Source organism: Lepisosteus oculatus, chromosome 14 (assembly GCF_040954835.1).
Source record: "Lepisosteus oculatus isolate fLepOcu1 chromosome 14, fLepOcu1.hap2, whole genome shotgun sequence".
Taxonomy (NCBI): Eukaryota; Metazoa; Chordata; class Actinopteri; order Semionotiformes; family Lepisosteidae; genus Lepisosteus; species Lepisosteus oculatus.
The window spans coordinates 34,644,860-34,670,141 of NC_090709.1; the positions used below are offsets into that span (position 1 = coordinate 34,644,860).

The 25,282-nt window shown below is 43.0% G+C and overlaps 5 non-coding genes and 3 pseudogenes across 5 annotated transcripts; 7 read left to right on the forward strand and 1 right to left on the reverse strand.

Moving 5' to 3' along the window:
- Positions 1-18,813: 18,813 nt before the first annotated feature.
- Positions 18,814-18,932, forward strand: LOC138218570 (5S ribosomal RNA; annotated as a pseudogene).
- Positions 18,933-19,531: 599 nt separating this feature from the next.
- On the reverse strand, positions 19,532-19,696 carry LOC138243601 (U1 spliceosomal RNA). Its single transcript, XR_011192256.1, has one exon. It is a non-coding gene; the product is annotated as a U1 spliceosomal RNA (small nuclear RNA).
- Positions 19,697-21,177: 1,481 nt separating this feature from the next.
- On the forward strand, positions 21,178-21,296 carry LOC138216909 (5S ribosomal RNA). Its single transcript, XR_011180622.1, has one exon. It is a non-coding gene; the product is annotated as a 5S ribosomal RNA (ribosomal RNA).
- Positions 21,297-21,833: 537 nt separating this feature from the next.
- LOC138218591 (5S ribosomal RNA) lies at positions 21,834-21,951 on the forward strand (annotated as a pseudogene).
- Positions 21,952-22,493: 542 nt separating this feature from the next.
- Positions 22,494-22,612, forward strand: LOC138217368 (5S ribosomal RNA). Its single transcript, XR_011181080.1, has one exon. It is a non-coding gene; the product is annotated as a 5S ribosomal RNA (ribosomal RNA).
- A 537-nt stretch (positions 22,613-23,149) lies between these two features.
- On the forward strand, positions 23,150-23,268 carry LOC138217063 (5S ribosomal RNA). Its single transcript, XR_011180776.1, has one exon. It is a non-coding gene; the product is annotated as a 5S ribosomal RNA (ribosomal RNA).
- A 537-nt stretch (positions 23,269-23,805) lies between these two features.
- Positions 23,806-23,924, forward strand: LOC138217765 (5S ribosomal RNA; annotated as a pseudogene).
- A 537-nt stretch (positions 23,925-24,461) lies between these two features.
- On the forward strand, positions 24,462-24,580 carry LOC138244811 (5S ribosomal RNA). The gene has a single exon (XR_011193426.1). It is a non-coding gene; the product is annotated as a 5S ribosomal RNA (ribosomal RNA).
- The last annotated feature ends 702 nt before the right edge of the window (positions 24,581-25,282 follow it).

Consider the following 25,282-nt stretch of genomic DNA (forward strand, 5'->3'; position numbering starts at 1 on the left):
ACAAGCCGATACCCTGGCTTCCCAGTGGGCAGTGATTCGTCAAATATACGAATATATCACAGCAATAATATAGCTATACGTGTATATATACGTTGCCGCGATGTATAATCAATGTTGAATTGCAACCGTAAAATTGACGACATTAATAAATGCATATATAATGTAAAAAACACATCTAACACAGTGCCAAAGGCTTTTTATACATTGTTTGTGCCGCATCTAGGAGTATACGGCAATCTGCATAGTGTATGAAGTAAATTATTATCACCATTTTGGACACATTTTTCAAATGTAGAAGATTTTAGTATTCGCAAATATCTCAGCAATCCTCTTTTGACGAGTAAGTATGAACAATAATAATACTATCTGAATACATACAGATCTTACTTAATATTATTTTGATTAAAACAGTACGTTAATAAGCAAAAAATGGCACATAAAAATAGTGTGAATGGGGAAGATGACACAAAATCTTTTTGCTCTAATTATTCTTATTCTATGTTGTACTTTCAAACTTTGGGTACGCTTTAATTAGGACAGACTTTATTGCTCAACTGCTATGATGCAAGCCAAATTTTATACATTTATTTCAGCTTTGAGCTTAGTAAACCATTCATTTTTTAGATTATACTAAAGAAGATATTAATCATCATTTATTTGGGAAGTAATATTATATAATTTTCTCCTAGCTGCGGTGCTGAAGTCCCACCCTACATCAACAGAAAAAGAAATAAAGGAGCACGCAATACGTTACTTGAAGAATGCATATGCAAGGCAGGGGGCCAGGAGATCTGGACACTGAAAATAATAGGTTTCTTGTTCTGTTAGGACAGTTAGACAGGGTTTGCAAATAGTGGACAAAAATCGTCTTAACTTCCATTGCAATATTTTTTTTCTTGGAAATATAGAAGTTGTACATTTTAAAATTTATATTTGAATCAAAATGAGGTTTTGAGTTAGTGTGTTAATGTAATTAGTTTGTGTTTGTCATTACTATACTGTATATTGCCATGTTACCAGAATTTGTAGCTGAAGTTTAAGACTAGTTGTGTTTTTTATGATTATTGCCCATATGTTGATTGTTGATTGAATGTATACAATGTATAATTTGAAATACATATGTTTCAGGTGTGAATGTGTATTTTCAGAATAAATTTAATCATTGGCTTGGTTTACTTGTTTCTACACCTATAAAACCTATCTTTGATGTATAATAAACCTCTACCCATATACGTATAATAGACCTCTAACCATATACGTATAATAGACCTCTAATGTTATCCGTATAATAGACCTCTAAAGTTATCCGTATAATAGACCTCTAAAGTTATCCGTATAATAGACCTCTAAAGTTAACCGTATAATAGACCTCTAAAGTTATCCGTATAATAGACCTCTAACCATATACGTATAATAGACCTCTAAAGTTATCCGTATAATAGACTTCTAACCATATACGTATAATAGACCTCTAAAGTTATCCGTATAATAGACCTCTAAAGTTATCCGTATAATAGACCTCTAAAGTTAACCGTATAATAGACCTCTAAAGTTATCCGTATAATAGACCTCTAACCATATACGTATAATAGACCTCTAAAGTTATCCGTATAATAGACTTCTAACCATATACGTATAATAGACCTCTAAAGTTATCCGTATAATAGACTTCTAACCATATACGTATAATAGTCCTCTAAAGTTATCCAGAACTCCAACCATATATGTATAATAGTCCTCTAAATTTATCCGTATAATAGAACTCCAAACATTTACGTATAATGAACATCTAATCATAGACGTATAATTGACGTATAACAATAGACGTATATTAGAATTTCATTCTAGACGAATTGCGGACCACATTTAGACGTCTAAGGTATGCATTTAATAGACGTATATTATACGTCTTTTGCCCACTGGGGTGTTTTTGTATCCACGCAAAACCTCGCATGAAAGTGAAGTTGATAAATTTTACTTGTAAAATATTTAACACGTTACAAACTATTAAAATACATCAGAAAAGTACCCGAACTCATCCAATTTATGCATTTGAAACGAACGGATGGGGGACTTTAACATGACTTTAAGGAATCTGGAAATTCACTTTTAGGAGTCTTCGGAAGTCTGGACCCAGATGTGCTCGTACAGTGAGGAGGAGTGTTTTGACTTCCTGCTTTCAGCTCGTGCATTGTTTCTTCTTGTGACCACCAACAGAGAGAGCTTTACCGGTTCACAGAAACGTCCCGGGAGTTTTCTGGGTTAAGAGGGAAGAATAAATGTAATAAATGGAGATGTTATTGCCGCTGGGGAGTATGAAGGCGGTTTAGCGAGGCGGTGGCGTGTGGAGGGAGGAGACGCGCATTCCGCACGGGCAGCGTAGGGCAATGAGTCGCACCTGCTGCGCGCTGAGTCCTGTCCTATATAACCGCTGAGCCCGGACACCCACAGCCTCTCCAGTCAGTGCTGGAGTTTTTTTTTTAAATAATACTTCAGAAGGTGCAGAAACGGACTCTTTTGCTCAGTTGAGGCTATAGGAATCTTTGTTTCTTTTCAGGCTGTCAGGAATAGCGCTTATTATATTTTTTTTTCTCAGACTAAACAGTATCATTGGGCTGAATTTCAGTTAAACGCCTAGTTTAGGAAGATCAAGAATGAGTTAGGGAAGACAGAGGTGGAGACTAATGGAAGTTATGAAAGCCATTAATGGGTTGTCTCTGCTTGAGCTTGATTTACACCTTCGTAGTGCAAAGTCTAAGGGTTAATTGCAACAAACTGAAAGTGAAGTACTAACAGGTGTTCAACCCGTGTTTAGTACGCAGCTGTGGTCTGAAGTTGTGCTCCACTTTAAGTCCAATTGCAACGAACGTTGCTGCTGTGCTTAGTCCACAGCACTGTACTTAACCTGTTCTCAATTGCAACGAACACAGAGTAATATTTGTTGCCCTCTAGAAGTGACTAAACTAGTTAATTATTTTAAACCACCCTTTAATATGGCTTGAGCAACTTAATACCATACTTGGTGTAACGATGAATTGCATTAGAAGGCTCTAGAATATAGTGGAAATAATAGTTACCACGTACTGAATGTATGCATCTGCTTGAAAACATTGTAATATTTAATTAAAATTGCTTAACACTCATACCACATTTATTCATAATGAAGTTGATTAATGTGTGTATTTACAAAAGTGACATTTACTAATTATGTTGAATGTTAATCATTACTAGTAGCTGTGAAGTTTAAGGTGCTAGGGAGTGAAGAGAACAGAACTTAAACTATTATTTATATAAATGTAGCGTGAGGCTTTAATGTGTTCTATAAAATCGAGGAGTCAACTGGATAGATTTGTTAAATATTTTAGTGATGGTTCTCTGTGTTTGTGGTTATCAGAGGAAAGCAGGGATGAGGAGGAAATAGGTTGCACCCAAGCATGTTAAAGGAAAAAAACTCAGCATCTTAAGTGATATATGATGGTTTACAGTCCCTTTTCTGTCCTGTGGCTGTGATCCAATGACTGTGTTAAAACAGCCAGGGTTGTGCTAGCTCTTGATGGACTGGTATGCAAACCAAATGACAGACAAGCAAAGCGTTGTTTTACAATTCTGAAAGCTTGTTCAATGTGGCTTCTTGTGGTTTTATGACTCCTGTTATAGTGCTGGTCTTCTAATGTTGTTGGATTGTGCGCAGGTGTTAGAAAATACCATCATAAAGGATAAGCAAGACTTAGCAAAACAACACGCCAGCAAGCACTTCCCCCCTTCGAAAGGAAGATGTTGGAACTGATTAAAGAGCTTAATCTGAACTGACACAGGAGAGAGAGAAAATCAAAGTTCTGAAAAGTAAACACAAGGCACACCCTGCTAAAGAAATGTATTGCCTTTAAAAAAATGCTTAGAAGGTCAGAGGAACAATTGTTTTGTTGTTTGTTTTTTGCTCAAGTATTTTTATTAGTCTAATTTCCAGTTCTGTTAAAAATAAAACTTAACTTTACTGATTATTAGTCGGTGTCTTTTGTAATGATTTAGGTATAATGATGTCTGCTTATTCATCTGGAGTGTTAAACAAAATTAATGTTGCAATAATACAGTAGTGTTTAATTTCAAATGCAAAGCTGTGGTTCTCATTTGTTTCATGACTAAATATAATTGGGTATCTCATTAATAACTATGTCACCTCATCAGGTGAATTGTCGTCTAAATGCAATTCTTAAATTAAAAACTAACTGATTTGTCAGGAAATTTAGTTTGAATATAAACAAGATACAGAAAAGTAATTGTATATTAACGTGGCCTACCTATTATTCTACTAGTCAGAAGTGTTCTGATGTACAGTCCCCTGCAGTTCAGGCTAATTATTACAACAACGCCGAGCCCTCGGAACCGGATTAAGCACAAGTTAAGCTGAGCTCCAACTTTGTTCCACATGTTTTTTGCCGCAATTGAACTCAGAGCGGGAGATGATCTCCAGAATGTACCATACTAACCTAGTACGCGGCTGTGTTTTAACTGGGGAAGTCGATTGCATTTGACTCTATGGGTTTATATACATGGGTTTCTCTGCATACACTACCATAAGGGAGGAATGGTGAGTTAGAGGGAGGGCACCAGTTTGGTTTATCAAGAATTCACCAAACTGAGTAGAACTACAGATCCAACCATTCAAAATGTGCAAGGTATGCTGCAGTAAATCGCAGTGCTTGTTCCGCAAAGAACTGTAGGATACCGCATGATGTATCGAAGTAGGGTGGAATATCTTGTAAAACCACCAGGCGGAGCTATGAAAGCTCTCATGTGCAGCATTTGGGCTGTTGCCAGAAAACACTTGGTTTTGAATCCCTGTCAATGCTGAGGGACAATCTTTTGTCAATTACAGAATTTAACAGTCTAAACGGTATATACAATTTAATAAGTTTAAGCTTTGTATTACATTGTTAAACATTAAACTGATTAAAAAGTACACTGAAGTGTTATAGAGGACACAAATTGTGTATTGTCTCTTACATTAAAAAAAACATTCATTTTAATGTGATATGAAAGATTAATAATGAATAACATTTGGATAGGCTGTAAGTTCAAAATATTACTGTAGTCCACTTTCTTTCTAAACATCTGCATCAATTTGTCTTGTTCACCCATGATTACTTAAACATTTTGCCTGCCCTTTTCAGCTATAGCTTTGTTTGAACCCAGCTCCTGGCATGAGTTTTCCTTTAACAAAAACATTTCTTTGAAAAACTAAAATAGTAAATTATATTGATTTGTTGCTATTTCTAAATATCACAAGATGTTCAAAATTAAGTGATTTATTAATAACAACTAATAATTTCAAACTGCTTGTATTCTAAAATTGTATTTTGTTTGGGGTATTTTGTAACTGTTTTCACAAACTAATAAAACAAAATTTATTAAACATCTGAGATAGGGTGTTCTATACCTCCGTTTACTTTCTGAAACTCCATCGATATTTCCTGTTTTCACACAGATAAGAATAAACTGCACGTGCAAATCTTTTCACAAGTGTAAAGATGTTCTGTGCTCAATAGCTCTTTAACACAGTGCGCATTATGTCATATCTTTAAGCATCAGTTGAAGCATTCTGAAGTCTGACAATCGTAAAAAGTTACCAAATAGTATTGGTGAAACTGTTACCTGTCCTGGATAAAGCGATTAGAAAATAGTTGGATTTACACGTGTAAGAAACTTTCTGATTTTAATGGGATACGGAAGATATTAATAATAAATTACATTGGATGGTCTAAATGGAAAATATATAGAGGGGACATGTTGAGTCTTTTCTTTTCAGCTTGAAATTAACTTTTGCCTACTACTGTATATTCCATTGCAGCCATTTTAATGCAACGCAGCTCCATACTTCTCACAAAGTCTAGGCTAGGTGTTACATCCCACTGTGTTTATGTAGATTAGACAGTTCTACTGGGGGAGGGGAAGGAACTTTCAGTTTTCTGGTGTCATTGTTGGCCTTTAACATAAGGCAACCAGCAATCAAATGTCCTGTTTTTTCTCAAGTTGAACAAAGACGTGCCACATGCATATGGTGTGATATTGTATACTTTTAAAGCTACTACAGTATAGCTTGTGGGAAATACATTTGTCCTGTATCAAAGTTTAACTTGTTCAGAGCACCCTACATTACAAACTGAGTGAATTCAACAGTATCGACGGCTAAAAGCAACATGTCAAAATGTTCCCAAAATAACAAAAAGTGAACGAGTTGAGGATTCGTTAATAGAGTAATCATAACAATAACTCCCGAGTTGTTTCATACAATCCAAATGAAAGAAGGACACTTAAATAAACATGAAAAGACTATTTTTTCATTGACGAAAAGTAACGTCGCACTCTCTCTTGTTTAATCTGATTGTTTTATTGCTACACAGACTAAAACCAGAGAGAAAGAGCACCTCTTTCTTTGAAGCATTTTGTTTATCCTATCATGTATCGGTTTCCAATCACACAATCCCAGTCACAAAATTACAAAACAGAAGAGCGGCGTAGTGGTCGGCTCTGGCTGTCCCCTCTGTGCCGACACACTGCACATTCAATCCCCCCTCCTTCTCTTGACTGATGGACAAAAGATGGACATCTGTGAGAACTGTACATGGCATTGGCATCTGTGAATTCTGCTGTGTAGATAGTGCTTCCTGAGGGGAGAGAGACAGTGGGGATGGCATCAGCCAATTCCTGGGTGGTGGTGAGCAGAGAGGACAGGACGGAGTGTCCTGAGGCGGTGTGTGCTCTGCTGGGGGTGGAGGGCTGTGTGGAGATATGCATTGCACCAGGCACAGCAACCTGTGTGGCAGGGAGGGGCACTTTTCAGGAGATGAAGTTCTGTTTGGAGACCCGCTGCTGTCGTAAACACTCCAAACAGGTGCTCTTGCTCTTTTTACAGACTGGAACCTTGGCCAGTGGCTGAAAACAGAGACCCACAGCCTGTGGCAAAAAAACAGAATCTATTTAAGAAATAACGTCACACAGGAGTATTCATCAGTTGCAGAAGAGACGTCAAAATATTTTATTTTCATCCATCTTACTGCTTTCTTTTTTACTGTTCCTATAGTCTTTGAAGAATGTTTAGTGTGTGCGAGGTTTCCTGAAGAAGAGGCTGTGAAAGAAACATTTATAATAAATTATACATTCTAGCACAGCAAAAGTACCTTGGATTTTGAAATATAATCGGGTATTTCAAATGAAGCCCCTTCGCACTTTGCAGGCCAGAGCAGCTGAAGCACGACATCTCTTCCTGTAAAAAGTCTTTACCAAGTCTCTAAATATCTGACTTTCAGTTTGAAGCGGTACAATGGATTCCAGGGCACATTAATTCTTGATTCAGGATATATATGAGTGTGCTAACGGTTAAAACTGTGTTAACATGAGGTACAAGCGGTAACATTTTCATTCCGAGAAGAAAGCCAGTCTGTGCGCATTTCTCAGCATGCACATTGTCAGGAACAACAAACCCACAGTGCCAGCAAACCTATCGATAGCCTGTAGGTACTGTCATTGACCGGGGTAAAGTAAGCATTCAAAAACGATTTTGGCTCACCTGTATCATTTTCACAAAACCTCTTAGGTTTAAGAAAACACTTGCTTTATGTGCAAACTACATTGTGACTGTTTTCACAGCCTTCACTATGTCATTTTTAAGACATTTTTTTTACCACGCACGGATATTATTTTGACCATATCTTAGCAATGGAAACACAGAAAGCCTTCAAACTAAATGCATTTTAAAAACCATGGGGTGAATCACACCCTCTACATCAAACTATAAGTGAGCTAATTATCTTTTTAAACCTCTGGTTTTTCATTGATGTGTAACTACGCACTAACTGGAACCTGGGGGACTGCTGTGTACACACGATCACAATGCAAGAAATACTGCTCAATACGGCTTTGTGTGAAAAACCAGTATATCACCATAGGAAGCAGGACAGCGCAGTCTCCAATTACCCAGACTGTATGCACAGGAATAAAGCTTTGTTTGATTTCTGAAACCCTTTCTTAATGTCCTGTTTTCATTCAGGTAAGGGTCAACTATATATACACTATAGTGCTGACAGCGGGAAAATTAAAAATATTCTTTACTCAGCAGCTTAATTCAAACAGCTCCAATGATGTTCAAACCGATTTTTTACACAGAAGACTAATACAGCTTTGCATTCTGAATCTCATTTTCTCATGCTTTTAATTATTGTGGCATTCTGCGCTGGGATAGGGGTATGCTGTTCACAAACCAATAGCATTTAAACTACAGCACCCACAATGCTGCAACCAAGTGTTTTACACACCAGACAGCCCCCCCCCCCCCCCCCTCACCTTATACAACCTTGCTTGGGGTTGTGAAACCTTTTTTTAAATTATTTTTTCAATACAGCACCATTAAACATGCATTACACTGGGATGGGGGGTGCTATTCATGAGTCAAAAGCTTCATCACAACATCTGAAAATTTTAGATTTGACATTCTTTTTATTTCATGCTTTTTTAGTTTTTCCTAATTTCACATTTTAAATAAGCTGTATCTGTAGCAAATCACAATGAAGGTGTGGTATGCAGATGTGACTGTGTAACCATCAGGCACGAAGGAGAGAAACAAAAAAACTCCAAAGGAGAAAAAAAATCTCTGGGGGACCAAGGCCTGATGATTGACCTCCCCTCCAGGTATGACAAGTAGTTACTAGAAACAGTTCACATGCACCACCATGCAGATTGACACAGTGAATTCTATTCCCTGTATTATGTCAGGCTAGATATTAATGTTGAGTATGTCCCATCCACTGGGTTGAGCAGTACAGGATCTTGAGTTTTGTAGGGACTCATATCGGCTGGGTTCCTTGCTTCAGAAATCCAGGAGGATCCCTTGTCATGGGGGACGGAGCTCGATATCAACCAAAGGCACCGAAGAGTGGCAGGCTTGGTGTGGAGAAAAAAAAAGGGTTAGACACAGAAAAAACAATTGCAATGTGGTTGTCTACTTACCCACTTGATATCTGTTTCTGCACCTCCTAAAGAATTAGATCACTCAGGATCAATAAGACTACAGAGATGATGTAGAAGACTACAGCATTGTTAAATATGCTTGTAGGTATGGGGCATCCTTAATAAGGTCTGACATATTTCTACAATTTAGGGGCTGTGTGTCTAAATGCTATGCTACCTGCTCGCTATTATTAACGTAAGCTGTTCATTGATCTAGACAGCATCCTGCAAATGCCATAATCTTACTGGAAGAAAAGGATCACTTTGGTGTCTAGGTTGTTCTTTTTTGATGAGTCTCCAAGCCTGGAGATGTACACGGTATGATATTGAAAGTCAGTGGGGTTCAGACTTCGATGATGTGATTGTGTTTTATTGTTTCGGTTAGAATCCTTTTAGTAGTGTGTCCTGTCTGAAAGGTACTGTAGAGATGGTAATATTTGGTTAACCTAATAAGGAATCACGTTGGATACACCTCTATTTGACAGAAGCCAGTTTTCTTTGATCTTTCTTACAGCAAAGTGGAATAAATCATGTCATGGTGACATACTGTTGATTTAGAATTCTTTGCACTACTACTTTGATGTTAACACTGTGTAGTGATCATATATAAAAGGGACTGTGTTGTGTTATGATGAACTTTTTTACTGTTTTCATACATACTTTGTTTGGTTTCTGGCAAAAGATAACAAATAATTAATAATAATAATTGCTTACACTTACAGTATGAACAGACTGTAGCTGCCTTAGACACTTACTTTACACTGCAGAGAAATGTGGTTTTGGAATGGCATAAATTTAGACAAGGATCTGTAAAGAATCCCCCACGAATAGGTATGCAGATCGTATGCAGACGCAGGACCAGGTAGATATCAAAACAGGAGTACAATCCAAAACGTCAAAAATCCTGGAGATATTACAATCCAAATCAGTAGGCAAGGTTCAAGGTCAAGGGCCAAAAGGATAGTTCAGGAACCAGGAGAAGTATAGTAAGCGAGGTACAAAGAAAGGCGAGGTAGAGCTCTCTAAGAGAAGACTCAATTGTTATTTTCAAACTGCTGCTGGCACTGGTTAGTTTATCTGGGCTGGCTGGCGGTTGTGACAAGATCTCAGTGTCAGGACGAGTCTGTTGATGCTTTTGTAAATGCACTAAGAGAACTGGCCAAATCATGTGACTTTGAAGGATTTGAAGCTGACATGTTAAGAGATCGACTTTAGAAAGAGCTCTTACAGTTGCTAGAATTTATGAAGCAGCTCAAGCAGAATCAAAAAAATGCTTTCTAACCACAGTGACAAAGCTAGAGAGAGTCATGTTTACTTCAAAAGAAACATTGAACGGGTTGCTCTCTCAAACTTTAGAAACAAAAGCTGAGCAGCAGGACGCAGTCAAGTTACAGACATAGAAGAACAGGGGACGGCTGACATTACATAACTGACATTACAGGTGCGGACTACCAACGCACAAAGCAGATGAATGCGGAGCACAAGTAACAAAATGTCTACACTGTAAGAAAACAGGTCATTATGCACCAGAGTGTGTAGAAAGAAAATCAGTTTCCAAAAAGAAAAGAAAGTTAATACAAATAAGGAAGGGACAAAGCTTAAAAAAACGGATAAACCAGTGAGCGCAGTTCAAGAACCTTCTTCAGACTCAGATGAATTTGTTTATTCCATTGACCCTGAAGGTAAAGAAACTGTTCAAATAAATGGCCAAGAGATAAAAATGTTGATAGATACAGGAAGTGGAAGAAACCTCATTGGAGTAGAACGTTTCAAGAAAGTGTTTGCACACAGAACTAAACTTAAGCAGACTAATAAGAAATGCTATGCCTATGCACAAATTAGTCCACTTCAGTGTGTTGGCTACTTTGAGGCACAGCTGAAATGGTAGGAAAATGTAATAAAGGACAAAGCCTATGGAATTGAAGGAAATGTAGAACAATTGTTGGGAAGAAAAGCATGTTTCGATCTGAAGATTCTGAATGTAGGAGACACTGTCAATGTGGTTGACCAGTCCTCACAGAAGTTTCAGCAGTTAGCACAGGAATATGAGTCACTCTTTAAAGGTTTAGGACAGATCAAGGTTACAGTAGATGAGAAAGTTTTGCCAGTAGCTCAAAGTCTGAGACGAGTACCCTGTCCAGTGATAGAAGCTGTTAATCAGGAGTTAGATAAAATCCTGGATGATGGAATTATTGAAGAAGTGAATCAAGGTGCAGATGGATCTAAAATATTCTGATAATACCTAAAAAGACACCAAGGATGTGTGGATCTGTGAGAAGTGAATAAAGCAGTAATCAGAGAGAGACATCTAGTACCAACGGTTGACAGCATATTGCAAGCAGTGCAAAGAGCCAAAGTTTTTGCAAAGTTAGATGTTCGAAAAGGATTCTGGTAAGTTGAGTTGGCCCTGGCATCAAGACACCTTACTACTTTCACCACACACAGGGGTTGTTACCATTTCAGAGTAGTTCCTTATGGCTTGTCTAGTGCCCCAGAGGCCTATCAGAAGGCTATGGACTCGATGTTGTGTGAAATGCCTGGTGTTGTATGGTATATGGATGATGTTGTAGTACATGCGGAAAATGAAGAACAACTTGAACAGAGGCTCAGGCAAGTATTCCAAAGATTCCAAGACAGAGGCTTAACTTTAAATAAAGATAAGTGCATCTTTGGCCTAAAAGAGATCGAGATACTGGGACATTTGGTCACTGCAGAAGGAATAAAACCAGACCCGAAAAAGGTGAGAGCTGTTTGCAGTGCACCGAGACCTGAGAATGTTGCGCTTCTGCACTTGTTCTTAGGCACTTGTGGATTTTTGATGAAATTAATTCCTAATTATGCAGATATATCAGAACCCTTAGAAAACTAATGAGGAAAGGACAGAAGTGGGAATGGATATCGAAAACTGAGAAAGCCATTGCAGAGTTGAAAAGAGCACTTGTAACTGAACCATGTCTGGCATACTTCAAACTAGATGCATCAACAGTAGTGATCAGTGACGCGAATCCTGTAGGACTTGGAGCAGTATTGCTACAAAGACAAGAAGATGGACAGAACAAACCAGTGGCATATGCAAGTCGCTCACTTACCCCAACAGAAAGGCATTACTCACAAATAGAGCGTGAAGCCTTGGGTTGTGTTTGGGCAGTGGACATATTTATGGGGAGGCAAGTTCACACTTCAAATGGATCATAAACCCCTCATTTATATGTTCAATCCCAAAAAGGCAACATTGTTACCACCCAAGATACAAAGACTTGGATTGAGATTATGGCCTTATGATTACAAAATTGAACACATAGTAGGGAAAACCAATGTCGCAGACTCATTGTCACGTCTTCCTTTACCAGACACAGAAGACACTGGTTATGTAGACACCTATGTTGATGGAGTGCTTTCAATCAGCACTTATGATATGCATGCACTGACACTTGAGGAACTTAAACAAGCAACAAACGAAGATGACACATTGAAATTGTTGATGTCCATAGTGGAAAAAGGACAATGGCCTAATCCAATTCCAGACGAACTGCAGCCATACCACAGGTGTAGGTTGGAGTTATCTACATATGATGGACTGCTTTTAAGAGGACAGAGGATTGTGTTACCGAAAACAAAAATCAGACAAGCACTGAAAATAGCACATGAGACACATCACGGTGTAGTTTGTACAAAACAGTACCTGAGAAGCAACTTTTACTGGCCCAACATGGACAGTGATGTTGAAAGACTAATCAGGAATTGTTCCACTTGTGTGTTGAATCAGCCATTGCAGGAGGATCAACCTCTCCAACCACTTGAATTACCACCAAGGCCTTGGACAAAATTGGGCATTGCCCTGGTAGGTCCCATTCAGAATGAATACATATTGACTGTCATAGACTATTATACTTCTTACCCTGAGGCGGTTGTTGTATCAGACATATCTTCAGCCACAGTTATTAGAGAGATGATGAACATCTTTGCACGATTTGGTTATCCACTAGAGGTAGTAACAGATAATGGCAGGCAATTCATAGGACAGTTGTTTGAATCATTTCTGACTAATTGTGGAATTAAACACATCTGTGCATCACCTTACTATCTGAGATGTAATGGCAAAATTGAAAGATTTCACAGATACCTGAAAAAGGCCTTAAGAGCAGCTGTGACAGAAGGAAAAAAGAGAGAGAGGAACTCCCTAAGATTCTGCTGACTTATAGATCAACACCACACAGGGCATCTGGAGAAACCCCAGCTAATCTTATCTTTGGGCGTGATATCCGGACTAAACTACCAAACATGGAAAAGAAAGAAGAAGAGCCAAGGGACATTCAAAAGACAAAAGATATCCATAGACATCATGAGGAGTATGCACACAAAATGAAATTATATGCAGACCAGACACATCGAGCAAGGGATCATAACTTCAAGGTCGGTGACGTAGTGTTTGTGGCTGGCCTAGACACCGGTAAATTGGATGCCAAGTTCAAAGACACTCGCTATGTGTTATTGAGAAACACCTCTTGTAACTCTTTTGAGTTAGTGAATGTGGAAGATGGCTCAAAAATAATGAGAAATGTAAAACATCTTTGAAACGCTCCTCCATTGGATCTTGATTTTGAATCTGCAGAAACAGAAAATGCTGAGAATACAGGACTTTCTGACATGCAGGAAGTGCCGAGTCCTCAGACAGTGGAGAGTACATCCGTAGGAGAGCCAGTAACTTTACCCAGAAGTAAAGTAACAACCATTAGTGGCAGGGTTATCAGGAAACCGGCTCATTACAGAGACATTTAAAAATACAGGACTTGCATAGCTCTCCAAATGTTAAATTGCCCTATTTTGTTTGTGTTATCTATGTAGATGTTGCTTAGACTGCTAGAAATGAGGTGATATTTAGAAGTGACTTAAGTAGAAATTGAACTAAAATTTGAGTTGGTACATATAGAAATTGTTGTAAAAAAAGATGAATGTATTGAATAGAAATGAAAGGCTTTATGTACATTTTGTTGTAATAGTTAATAACAGTTTACTGTGTGTTGATATAAAATTGTTACAATTGTATGGTAAAGCTATAGACTTTAAAAATAACAAAGGAAGGGATGTCGTATAGTGAATAGACATCGCGAGACAACAGACCGAGAGAGTAGAAGGCGGGAACATATGGTGTGAGACCGTGATTTGTGTAGTTAATAAAATAGTCTAAATCATATAAGAAAGGCTCTTTATTAAGATACACAACATGCTCGATAAGCTACTGGACACACCCACCCCTCCTCACACAGACCGTGGAAAAGCCCCCGAGTGGGAGGGCTCTCTCTTCCTCCCAGGACCTCTTGGACACGACGCACAGACAGAGCGCGGGGAGCCGCTGCCTGCAAACACGGCTCCAGGCAGGACTCCACTCCGCAGGAGGAGATGGGGGCAGCTTAGCTCCTGTGCAGAGACCTGAGCTGTTGTTGCTGCGGACGCTGTCTTTTCTGTTCTCGGGGTAGGAGTGAATGTTGAGTTGCCCTTAGAAATGAAGCAGAGCACTTCAACGGCACGGGTGTGTGTGTGCGTGCGCCCTGGTGATTCTGGGAGACAGATCGAACCTGGGCTAAAAGAAAGGGGGCTTAGCCCTCTTGCATTTGCTAGATCGAAGTTGTACAACCCATTTGTATCTGCTAGGCAGCGCAGTCGTTGTGCACAAAGAACGCTTTGAAAAGTGTCAAAAGCAAGTCATTCCGAGTTGGTCGTTTGTGTTTTCCGTTCAGACGCGAAATGCTGAAATGATCTCTCGGCTCCTCGGTTGTCATTTCTGCTCTGTAAAGGAATCACAGTACGCGTCGGCTTCCAGCACGGTGGGTCAAGACACGATGCCTGGGGTCAGAGAGGGCGATGTCTTCCTTGTTAGTATAGTGGTGAGTATCCCTGCCTGTCATGTGGGAGACCGGGGTTTGATTCCCCGACGGGGAATCGCTCTTCTTCTACCTCCTTAGAGAAAGGACTGCCTTTCACTTCTCTGTATTTTCTTTCACAGCGCTGTGCAGCTTTTCATTGCTCTTGCTTTCCTGTTCCTGATGGTAGCGGTTTACAGAACAGAAAGTCCTCATGAGACATACCCTCAAACTCATATCTAACATAAACGAGTGAATTGGCCAAATCGATTACAGACTCACCTAATTGCAATGAAAAGCATCTGCTCATCTTAACGCGCTCTACCAGTGTACTTTTGAAACCATCCGCCATTTCAATAATTCTATGAGTGACTGTGTCTTTCAGAGGGGGCAGCAGGTCGAGCTGTTTAGCAGCTTTTTTTCACACATAATACGTGTCAGCTCTTTTGTTAACAGTAAATAAGGGTGTTCAAAAAAAGTGTCTGTTTATTAGGTGTAAAAATTCCTTAACGTCTTTGATTCTGTCATCAAAGATAAACTGCAATCAGCAAAGATAAAATGATAATAATCTTTGCATACTGCCCTGTCTTTCTCACACCTGAAGAAGGCTCCACAGCCGAAACAGTGTGTTTCCTTTCTTCTCTTTTCAACATGGAATAATCCTTTACTTGTTCCTTTGCAGCCTACGCATGCTGACGCAGCTACCCACCTGATATATAACATTCCTATAATCACAACTATGAATTTCCACTGTGGGTATTACATGTCACAACGCAGAAATGCAACAGTGACGTGTCGTAATTACAAATGTACATGATAAGTGATTTTGTCTCTCCTACCTTAGTGTCGGAATATTAAGATGTTCTGGTGACAAGGAAGGAGGGAAAAAGTAAATCAGCAGAAGGGGTGCTATTTTGTTGACTGTTAATCCTTACATGTTCATAAGGTCATATTTAAAAAATGGTACAGTAAATTTTCTTATACTTAATGATTTTCATAATTTGTCACATTACCTCAGTGGCAGAATTGTGAGACTATTTAATAATCAGGAGGGAGGGTCATAGCAATAAGCAGAAAGTGCCATCACCCTTTGCTCATCTTTGGTTAACCATATTCTCACAAGCCATGTTCTAAATGTCCCATTGTAGACTGCTATATTAACATTTCTTGCAAAATGCAAGATTTTGAGACTTTTAATAATCAGAAGGCAAGGTCGTGGTAAATATGCAGAAAATGCCAGTGAATGAATGGTTTGCTTTTGTCTTATTTACTTGTCGTCTAACATGCCAGTTTGTGTTATTGTGAGTTTTGAAAATTGGTTTTCGATTTTCTTAAATGTGTTTCATACAAAAATGCAATTTGGATAATCATTATGTACATATTCCCCTTTACTGAGGCTATGTCCAGTAATCCACTCGGATTAGTATTTTTAAAAATAACTATAGAGAGCCATCTACAAGCGAAAGGCGGCATAACATCACAGTAGCATCTTATAAGGTGGAACGAAAAACGCGAATAAGAAGCTGCCGAATAAGAAGCCAACTTCAGCTTCGTTAATGCAGCAGGATTGGGTGAGGTAAGGTGGAAAATATTTCTTCCTCTGCATCCTAACATTTTTGTAGTTGTTCCAGGACTTCTCGCCCCAGATAAAGCTGCCAATACATCACTTGTTTCTACTCCATCAATATCAGCAGTGTTATCGGTACTAAGCTCCACAGCCGAAACATTGTGTTTCCTTTCTTCTCTCCGTGAAAGTCGATTCGATTTGTCAGCGAAACCGAAACTTAACCCTTTTTATAATTGCAGGAAATGCGAGTGTTTAACACGTGTCAGAATCACCAGGAATGTCCAATAAAGACCAACATTGCAACCCCCCAGAAAACCATATTCACCCATGAAAAATGATCGTCGAATGGCTGGCGGGATACATCATTTATACTCCCGTTGCATTGTGTGGCGGGGGCTCCGTGTCCCCTGAGCGGGGCTGGAGGATCGTTTATTTGCAATTCTTTGGAAAGGAGCTTCTTTCGAAATCAATGCGTGCCTGGATGTTCGCGAACGTGCTCCCTTGTGTTGGCTTGTCCCGCACTGGAAGAGCACAAGGCAAGTCTTCACAAGACAAAAACCTCCAGTGCACAGCACACTGAAAACATTTTTTGGCTGGCGCGTTTTATTTCAAAACAGAAACAGCACCAGTCGAACAAGTCGGCCAGATGCACAGAGCCTCCGCCCTCTTGTGGCTCCTTCTTGCTGCCTTTCCGCTGCCCCGGCGGGCGGCGAGGAGGAAGCGCCGTTTCCTACACATCTGCAGTCGCCATGCGCATTCGCAGCATGTCCCGGGATGCAATTCGGCCTCATTTGCATAACACCAGACCGGCTACGCAAGCTCGCATCGTGCGCCTGCCACACACCGAACAAACACCGGAGCCTTTTCAGCAATTTCCAAAAAACGGGCCTGCTCGCCTGCCCACAAGGCTCCATCTCTTACCCGCTCTCCAGAGCCTGCTGTCTTCTGTGCTGTTCTCTCGGCACCGCTGCAGCGCACACAACTCCTGCAGCGCGGGGAGAGAGTTTCCACGCTCCGCCGCAGGGAAGGCTCGCTCCGTGCGCACACGTCCTTTCAATGCCAGTTCAACAAGTGCTCCGCATTAGCAGCGTCGGGGCTCCGGCGTGTCGCACCTCACCTCACCTCGCACAGCCCCCTCCTTGAATGTCTGGCGCTGGGCATGCCCCGCTCTCCTCCACCTTATCTTATCGCGTGTGACCACCGACAATGGCCACAATGCCGGGGAATGGCACCTGTAAAGTGTTAATTGGGGCACAGGACAGCCCGTCTCGTCTCGGGGTCTGGCTTCAAAGACAATACAGCAAACACAGCGGGGCGGGGGAAGAAGACGACATGACACATGCAGGTACATTCAGCTCCAGCGGGAAAGAGTCATTTGTCGGTCTTTTCAAGTGCTGGGAGCCGAGTAATCCTTCGCTTGTATCGTTTCTCCCCGATGACTAGATCTCACCCTGCGACTCTTGACTGGGCTCACCCACGGCAGCCCAGCAGGTGTGAGCCTAGCCGGCACCCGGATGGGAGATTCCCCCCGGAAAAGCTCAGGTTGCTACTGCTCCTGCAAGAGGTGTGACTAGGACCAGTAGGGAGCGCTCACCCTGCGGTCTGTGTGGCTTTCTTATGCCCCAGCATCCTGATGGCGACACTCTGCTGCACAAACAGGCGCCGTCCTTCGGGGAAGGCGTAAAACTGAGGTCCCGACCCTCCATGGCCATTAAGAAATCTCTCAAAAAGAGACGTCGGGGGTGTCACTCTGGTGTTAGTGTTCCCCTTTACCAATCAGTCGGAGTCTCCTCCTAATCCCCGTCTCATATGTAACAATCAATGACAAGGCCCCCCTGTCCCGCGATATTGTACTTGTCTCCTGGCCGCTTGCTGGCGCCGTGAGATTTAGTACTCGCGCAAGAGACCGGGGGCAGAGCGCGAACGCGGTCCCCCGCCCCCCACAAAGTGTGCGCTCCAGGTTCCCTCTCGGGGCTCTGCAACACAGCGGAAAGGCAGCGAGAAGGAGCCTCTTGCTCTGACGCCGCAAGGCCACAAGAGGGCGGAGGCGCCGCGCGCCCGGCCGACGTGTTGGACTGTTGCGCTTTATGTGCTGAAATAAACACGCGACAGCCCAGAAATGTTTTCAGAGTGCTGTGCACTGGAGGTTTTTGTCTTGTGAAGACTTGCCTTGTGCTCCTCCTTGCAGTTTGTTTGTTCTCCTCCAGTGCGGGACAAGCCAACACAAGGGAGCACATTCGCCAACATCCAGGTACGCAATGCGATTTGGAAAGAAGCTCCTTTCCAAAGAGTTGCACACGAACGATCCTTCAGTCCCGCTCGGGGGGCACAGAGCCCCAGCCACACACAGCTTCAAGTAGCGAGTCAGGCGCCATGGCTTTCGCTTGCGGCCACACCACCCTGAATGTGCCTGATTTCGTCTGATCTCGAAAGCTAAGCGGAGTTGGGCCTGGTTAGTACTTGGATGGGAGACTGTCTGGGATTACCAGGTGCTGCAAGCTTTTGCTCTCTCGGCCAGCAGGGGTCACCGTTGGTGCCTTAGGCTTTGGGAGGAAAACCTGGAGGATGGAAAGGTGATCTATAGCCTCATCTCTAGAGATGTTTTGTTGCTATGGCATGTGTTTGACCCATATAAAAAAAAACCCGTTTGTAAAACGAATATCGAAGCTGCCTCTAAATCTGCAAATGAAGATGAGTCGATAAACCACTTGTTTTTCGTGTAACTATACATATATTCATTTATTACTGATTTCATTCATTGAGCAGGGATACAATAGAGGTACAGCCATTCACTGTTTGACATGTCTGCACTGGTACAGAACCTAGCAATCAGAAAACGGGTGAAACTGTCTTGAGAATTAGCATACAGTACCGAGGCCCCCATGACCAAATAAATTGGCCTTAATAATGCAGACTACAGCAAAACGACTGACTTTGAAAAGGGAATGAATGTCCGGAAGGAGTAGTGTAACCAGCTTGAAATGCTTCTCCGGACCTCTAACTAAAAGAAACTGGGAACCAGCAGTGGCTTTCGAACTGGGATCCTATCGCAGCACGTGGTGTCATAGCTCTTCTGTATCCGATATTGGACCAAGCACATCAGGGGAGAGCGCGAACGCAGTCCCCCACTACCAGAAATAATGCAGTCGAGATTCCCACATTTGGGGAATTCGCAGGGGTCAGCACAGCCGGAGTGCAATGGCCGAGCCTCGCCCTGGGTGAATCGATTTTTTAAGAACTTTATTTTCTTTTCACAAAAAAATACAGGACATCACAAATTAGAAAGCTTTACATTAATATACATACTTAAAACAGTATATATGATCACATCTCATTACATTTTGACACGGTACCAGTTACATAGCAACAATTTTTTTTTTCTGGTGTAAATCACATTCTTTACTTAAACATGATAATGTTTTTCACAGTTTCTTGAGATATTGACCTATGCTCTCTATTTCCCACAGATTTTCTGCTTCCTCACTCTTTTCTCTCCACAGATCTCTGAGGTAATAGTTCTCTTGGGTGATGAACAGGGCCAGGCTACCTGCTGCCTTGACTGGGACCTCGATGCCTTTGAACAGCCCCATGTTCCTCACTCTCCACAGGGCGTCTTTCCCACTGTTCACCACGGCCCAGATCCTGTCAAACAAGTCAGGAGGAAGTTTGACAGGAGAGATGCCGTTGTAGCGGCAATGCTTGTTAATAAGACAGAATTAAGCGGTGGTATGCTGTCCTAAATGAGGCCCCATCTCACCTTCCATCTCTGTGGTGCAGCCACAGAGAAAGTATTCATGCAGGCTGATTTAAGATGTTTTCTTTTGATAAGGGACAGCTCCCAGATGGGGATGCACTTAGCTAAGCCTGGCTATCATGATCAATGGTCATCCATTGGCGCCTATCTGTCTAGGGAGTGCCAAATGGACATCTGGACTGCATTCCTAAGTGTCAAGAGTAAGTGACTCATATCTCACGCAGGGCGTGGTAATACCACGTGGGTCTCCAATGCCCGCCAAACTCTCAACCAATCAGCACACACCTGTGTCTTGGTCAAAAAGTGAGCGCAAGCTCAGATCGGGGCTCTCCTTGGCCATTGTCGCACATCCTCAGAGACAATCATGTGACAACTGCTGTTGTCTGCAAAGGGACTTGGACTTTGTTATAAGCGCAAGGCCGAGGATCCCGTACGTACTCAGAATTCAGAAAGCTTTTAAGCGCAGGAGGCGCCCTATCCCCGCTCGCTCGCTCACTCCCCTGTTCACACGTGCAGTGCGGCTTGTCCGTCTGTTTATTTGTCAGCTTTGGCGAGACACGGGTGCTTGTGTATTAGCGTGAGCGTTTTTTATTCTGATCAGGAACAGTTTTACAAGTCCGCAAAAGATCGAGGAAAGGTTTATCGCCAGCTGAAAAGAGACACAGCGCTTCGGCTGTGGAGACTTGTTCGGCTGGCGTTCGGAGAGTCGCGTTTTTCAGAATTGTATTGAGATCGTTTTCCACAGAACTCAGATGTCAAAGCACAGCAGCAGCTCTCCACAGCGATCCTCTATAGCGCCCTTTCTCCCGCAGCTCCGTCCTCATTGGAAGGAAGCAAGAGTGAAAGGCTGAAGTGAAATAGAGCGGGGACGAAGGCAGGGAAGAGAGAGAACGTGGGAAGAAGAGAAAAACGCAAGGGAAAAAAAGCAGCGTCGTAAAAGAGGTGACGGAGCTGTCCTCTCAATAAGAAGGGTGCCAGCGAGCCTTGCTCTCGCTTACGGCCACACCCCCTTGAGCACGCCTGATCTCGTCTGATCTCGGAAGCTAAACAGGAATGGGCCTGGTTAGTACTTGGATGGGAGACCGCCTGGGAATACCAGGTGCTGTAAGCTTTTAAGCGCAGGAGGCGCCCCATCCCCGCTCGCTCGCTCATTCCCCTGTTCACACGTGCAGTGCGGCTTGTCCGTCTGTTTATTTGTCAGCTTTGGCGAGACACGGGTGCTTGTGTATTAGCGTGAGCGTTTTTTATTCTGATCAGGAACAGTTTAACAAGTCCGCAAAGGATCGAGGAAAGGTTTATCGCCAGCTGAAAAGAGACACAGCGCTTCGGCTGTGGAGACTTGTTCGGCTGGCGTTCGGAGAGTCGCGTTTTTCAGAATTGTATTGAGATCGTTTTCAACAGAGCTCAGATGTCAAAGCACAGCAGCAGCTCTCCACAGCGATCCTCTATAGCGCCCTTTCTCCCGCTGCTCCGTCCTCATTGGAAGGAAGCAAGAGTGAAAGGCTGAAGTGAAATAGAGCGGGGACGAAGGCAGTGAAGAGAGAGAACGTGGGAAGAAGAGAAAAACGCAAGGGAAAAAAAGCAGCGTCGTCAAAGAGGTGACGGAGCTGTCCTCTCAATAAGAAGGGTGCCAGCGAGCCTTGCTCTCGCTTACTGCCACACCCCCTTGAGCACGCCTGATCTCTCTGATCTCGGAAGCTAAACAGGGATGGGCCTGGTTAGTACTTGGATGGGAGACCGCCTGGGAATACCAGGTGCTGTAAGCTTTTAAGCGCAGGAGGCGCCCTATCCCCGCTCGCTCGCTCATTCCCCTGTTCACACGTGCAGTGCGGCTTGTCCGTCTGTTTATTTGTCAGCTTTGGCGAGACACGGGTGCTTGTGTATTAGATTAGCGTGAGCGTTTTTTATTCTGATCATGAACAGTTTTACAAGTCCGCAAAGGATCGAGGAAAGGTTTATCGCCAGCTGAAAAGAGACACAGCGCTTAGGCTGTGGAGACTTGTTCGGCTGGCGTTCGGAGAGTCGCGTTTTTCAGAATTGTATTGAGATCGTTTTCCACAGAGCTCAGATGTCAAAGCACAGCAGCAGCTCTCCACAGCGATCCTCTATAGCGCCCTTTCTCCCGCAGCTCCGTCCTCATTGGAAGGAAGCAAGAGTGAAAGGCTGAAGTGAAATAGAGCGGGGACGAAGGCAGTGAAGAGAGAGAACGTGGGAAGAAGAGAAAAACGCAAGGGAAAAAAAGCAGCGTCGTAAAAGAGGTGACGGAGCTGTCCTCTCAATAAGAAGGGTGCCAGCGAGCCTTGCTCTCGCTTACGGCCTCACCCCCTTGAGCACGCCTGATCTCGTCTGATCTCGGAAGCTAAACAAGGATGGTCCTGGTTAGTACTTGGATGGGAGACCGCCTGGGAATACCAGGTGCTGTAAGCTTTTAAGCGCAGGAGGCGCCCTATCCCCGCTCGCTCGCTCATTCCCCTGTTCACACGTGCAGTGCGGCTTGTCCGTCTGTTTATTTGTCAGCTTTGGCGAGACGCGGGTGCTTGTGTATTAGCGTGAGCGTTTTTTATTCTGATCATGAACAGTTTAACAAGTCCGCAAAGGATCGAGGAAAGGTTTATCGCCAGCTGAAAAGAGACACAGCGCTTCGGCTGTGGAGACTTGTTCGGCTGGCGTTCGGAGAGTCGCGTTTTTCAGAATTGTATTGAGATCGTTTTCAACAGAGCTCAGATGTCAAAGCACAGCAGCAGCTCTCCACAGCGATCCTCTATAGCGCCCTTTCTCCCGCAGCTCCGTCCTCATTGGAAGGAAGCAAGAGTGAAAGGCTGAAGTGAAATAGAGCGGGGACGAAGGCAGTGAAGAGAGAGAACGTGGGAAGAAGAGAAAAACGCAAGGGAAAAAAAGCAGCGTCGTAAAAGAGGTGACGGAGCTGTCCTCTCAATAAGAAGGGTGCCAGCGACCCTTGCTCTCGCTTACGGCCACACCCCCTTGAGCACGCCTGATCTCGTTTGATTTCGGAAGCTAAACAGGGATGGGCCTGGTTAGTACTTGGATGGGAGACCGCCTGGGAATACCAGGTGCTGTAAGCTTTTAAGCGCAGGAGGCGCCCTATCCCCGCTCGCTCGCTCATTCCCCTGTTCACACGTGCAGTGCGGCTTGTCCGTCTGTTTATTTGTCAGCTTTGGCGAGACACGGGTGCTTGTGTATTAGCGTGAGCGTTTTTTATTCTGATCATGAACAGTTTAACAAGTCCGCAAAGGATCGAGGAAAGGTTTATCGCCAGCTGAAAAGAGACACAGCGCTTCGGCTGTGGAGACTTGTTCGGTTGGCGTTCGGAGAGTCGCGTTTTTCAGAATTGTATTGAGATCGTTTTCCACAGAGCTCAGATGTCAAAGCACAGCAGCAGCTCTCCACAGCGATCCTCTATAGCGCCCTTTCTCCCGCAGCTCCGTCCTCATTGGAAGGAAGCAAGAGTGAAAGGCTGAAGTGAAATAGAGCGGGGACGAAGGCAGTGAAGAGAGAGAACGTGGGAAGAAGAGAAAAACGCAAGGGAAAAAAAGCAGCGTCGTAAAAGAGGTGACGGAGCTGTCCTCTCAATAAGAAGGGTGCCAGCGAGCCTTGCTCGTGCTTATGGCCACACCCCCTTGAGCACGCCTGATCTCGTCTGATCCCGGAAGCTAAACAGGGATGGGCCTGGTTAGTACTTGGATGGGAGACCGCCTGGGAATACCAGGTGCTGTAAGCTTTTAAGCGCAGGAGGCGCCCTATCCCCGCTCGCTCGCTCATTCCCCTGTTCACACGTGCAGTGCGGCTTGTCCGTCTGTTTATTTGTCAGCTTTGGCGAGACACGGGTGCTTGTGTATTAGCGTGAGCGTTTTTTATTCTGATCAGGAACAGTTTTACAAGTCCGCAAAGGATCGAGGAAAGGTTTATCGCCAGCTGAAAAGAGACACAGCGCTTCGGCTGTGGAGACTTGTTCGGCTGGCGTTCGGAGAGTCGCGTTTTTCAGAATTGTATTGAGATCGTTTTCCACAGAGCTCAGATGTCAAAGCACAGCAGCAGCTCTCCACAGCGATCCTCTATAACGCCCTTTCTCCCGCAGCTCCGTCCTCATTGGAAGGAAGCAAGAGTGAAAGGCTGAAGTGAAATAGAGCGGGGACGAAGGCAGTGAAGAGAGAGAACGTGGGAAGAAGAGAAAAACGCAAGGGAAAAAAAGCAGCGTCATAAAAGAGGTGACGGAGCTGTCCTCTCAATAAGAAGGGTGCCAGCGAGCCTTGCTCTCGCTTGCGGCCACACCCCCTTGAGCACGCCTGATCTCATCTGATCTCGGAAGCTAAACAGGGATGGGCCTGGTTAGTACTTGGATGGGAGACCGCCTGGGAATACCAGGTGCTGTAAGCTTTTAAGCGCAGGAGGCGCCCTATCCCCGCTCGCTCGCTCATTCCCCTGTTCACACGTGCAGTGCGGCTTGTCCGTCTGTTTATTTGTCAGCTTTGGCGAGACACGGGTGCTTGTGTATTAGCGTGAGCGTTTTTTATTCTGATCAGGAACAGTTTAACAAGTCCGCAAAGGATCGAGGAAAGGTTTATCGCCAGCTGAAAAGAGACACAGCGCTTCGGCTGTGGAGACTTTATTAATAAGGCCCCTCAGTAGTTGAGATCTCTGTTATACCCATCTAGAAACATGCAATCAGCATGTTATTGCTGAAGCAATAGTCACAACATTATTCCACACCTGGGTGAGATGCGGGTTATGATGACAGTCATGCTTTCTACACCTTATACTGAGCTCAGAAATGGAGCAAGCGGACATCTCACGAGCAGATCCCTCCGCGTATAAGAAAGGCAACTTGTCTCAGCAAAAATACAAAAAGGCAAAAACCCCACACTTGGAATGCAAACGTACCCTTAAAAGGAAACACGGTTTTAAAACGAACTTGATTTTCCCCTGGAGAAACCTTTTTATGGACACACATCGCATCTATTACACATGTAGAACTAAATATAAAGATAAAACTTAATATAAGAAGTCATGACATATCACACATGACGAAGTCTGGTCCAGAATAAACAGTTTACACTGACCCACCTTTATTTACCCTGG